The sequence below is a fragment of the Callorhinus ursinus genome, unplaced genomic scaffold (genome assembly GCF_003265705.2).
Source record: "Callorhinus ursinus isolate GAN/ISIS: 27379988/994484 unplaced genomic scaffold, GSC_fseal_2.0 scaffold4, whole genome shotgun sequence".
Lineage (NCBI taxonomy): Eukaryota > Metazoa > Chordata > Mammalia > Carnivora > Otariidae > Callorhinus > Callorhinus ursinus.
The window spans coordinates 108,144,714-108,147,437 of NW_027397066.1; the positions used below are offsets into that span (position 1 = coordinate 108,144,714).

The window sequence follows — 2,724 nt, forward strand, 5'->3', positions numbered from 1 at the left end:
GTCAATGGTATGAATCATTATATTAAAGCCCTAATTATAAACCATTAACTTACATTCTTTTAAAAATTTTTCAGAATCCCTAATATAGTTCAGATTTAAAAGAAAAGATTTTCTATAGATGGAGCTCTTTTGTACCCAGAGTTGTCAGCTATAGGCCTGATGATCTTAACTTTCTATTCTATATAGTACCACACTATTTTTTTAAGTAGAAAAACAAATGAAAGCTATTATTCTTAATGATTTAGATAGGCTCAGTTTGGAAGCTATTCCTTAAGATTCAACTAGATGCTTTGACAAGTTATTTTACGTCTTAGATTCTAAAGCTATACTAAAATTCATGCTTTCCCTCCCTGTTTTGCTCCCCCTCCTTATTTGGCTTGCAAAGCATAGAGACTTTTTTTTTTTTTTCACCTTCTACAGAGAACTCACAGTTCAGGTTTATTTAGAGCAAAGAAAAAAGAAACTTTTGATCATACAAGAAGAAACTCAGCCATAAGTTTGGAACCTGTACTCAAACTACACATGCAAGGAGGACAATATTCTGCTTAAACAACTGATTTGCTGCTGCCATTTGTCTACTGTTTGTCTAATATTAACAATTACAGAGGAGTGCAACTAGTATTTGGAACAATCCTTACAGTGTTACAGTGTCAGGCATAACATTTCACTTCTCTTCACACCACCGGTTCTCTTTGCGTATCTGGGCTTCCTCTTCTTCAGTAAAGTCATTTTTGATATTGAGGGTCTTGCGGATCTCCTCAGGAGTTTTCCCCTTGATCATATTGGCAACAGTCTTGCATGTAACATCAAGCAAACCTTTGATGTCTAAGTAGTTCGCAGCCAGAATAAGTTCAAAAAGTGTTCCTTGGTCAACTTTCAGGAATTCTTGGTCCCAAACAGGGATATCATCTGTCTGTTTTTCTTTGTTCTCATCATTCTTGGGAGGAGGGGGGGTCATCCTTGTGGTGGGTGCACCACTGAATGACCTTTTTTAATATTGCTGCGTTAACATTTGGTAGAGGAACTGGGTCATCATCTCCTTCATCAACCATTCCCAAATCTTCCAACATGGTCTTGATAGTCACAGACTGTTTGGCAATTTCAACATCAACCTCAAATATCTCTCCATCGGGACTCTGCAACTTAATTGAAGGCATGGTGCTCAGTCTCAGGCAGATTGCAGGCTGTAGGCTGACAAGAACAGAGCAGTGTCAGCTGAAACTTAGTGCCGGGGCATAAGCAAGGCTCAGATCTAGAACAGCCGGGGGCCATGCCATAAGCATCTGAGTGGACAGAGCATAGGCCGCAAGATGTAATGGAAATCCATAATCAGCCTGTTTTCTGAAGAGCAGCCTGTGATCTCCTCCCTGCAGAAGCTCAATGGTGCAGCCATTTGACTTCTGCAGAAGTGCCTCTTTCCTAGGAATCAGGGAGCTCCTGTGGACCCATCTACCACTTCCTCCATGCTGAGACTCTCTCCTCTATGATGCTCAGTCCCCTGGTGCCTCTCCTGCTCCTTCTTTGCTTTCTTCCTGGTTCCTCTTCCCCCAGTCTGCATGCAGACAAGTCCTCAGCTTCTGGCCTTTCTTGGAGTAAAATTTTGATAGATAGAGATCAGCATTAAATTCTGGTTCATTTCCCAAAAAAGGCGTATGTGGGTTTTGGTTTGAGATTTAGGATTATTTTAAACAGTGAATAACGTCAAACATTGAACTGTGATTTGGATCTATCCACATCAGTGCCAACTCATACTTACAAAACACTTCAAAGTATATATTCTGTTTTTAAGAAACTTCATTTGTTGTAGTCTAGTAATATGGAAATGCCACAACATTTTCTAAGATCAGAGAATCATTCACAGCATTACTTTTTCAAAATCATTACCTAACGTGATCATCTATCTAATCTATCATGTTCAAATAAGTCAAAAAACATGAAATAAAAATCAAGCCTAACAAAAAAATGTATTATTGTGTCTCCTATAGAAATATGAGTGACTATGGAATCAGCACTGTGTAATTCATGTTGCTATTTATTTTCTCGAAATATTGACCTTTGTAGCCAAACTCCTACTTCAATGAAGAAACAGAAATTTCAGGGAGTTCCCATTTCTCCAGGACACAGTTCCTTGCTGCCATTTGTTTTCCCTGTATTGTATATGCTAAAACTAAGTCTTCTGTGATGTTTTTTTTCCTCTGGCATATATACTGGTTATTCTCATCTTTCACAAAATTAGTACCAAAGATTGGTGAAAATTGGTGCCAACTGCTTGTCAAGAAGTATTGTGACTTGCTTTATTGAACTCTATCATTCACCTTTTATTTATTTGCAAGTGGTAGGGATTGATTTTGAGGTATATGCCAGTTAGCTTTACTTGGTCAGTGGTACAGCCTAAAAGAGACCACTTACTTGAAAACATATATTATTGCTTTTAAGGGGTATTGTGTAAGAGAGTAGGAATGGAATTAAGCAAATCACTAGTTATTAAAGTTATTACTGGGGAAAAAAATAAACAACCCAGATGCCATCCTTACCATTGTGGATTATTACCAGGTTCTAATGTGTTGTATCAGTCAAGCTCCTGGTAGTGAATGGACTACATTGTCAAATTAGGAATTTGAAGACAGTCTAGTAAAAGTATTCATCAAGATGTAGCAACGTATAGCAAAATTGAGGGGGATTGTATAATGACACGGAGCACTATTATTACCCCTAATCCTGAAA

General features: G+C 38.0%; 1 pseudogene; it reads right to left on the reverse strand.

Moving 5' to 3' along the window:
• Positions 1-627: 627 nt before the first annotated feature.
• Positions 628-1,201, reverse strand: LOC112825914 (S-phase kinase-associated protein 1 pseudogene; annotated as a pseudogene).
• Between the last annotated feature and the right edge of the window lie 1,523 nt (positions 1,202-2,724).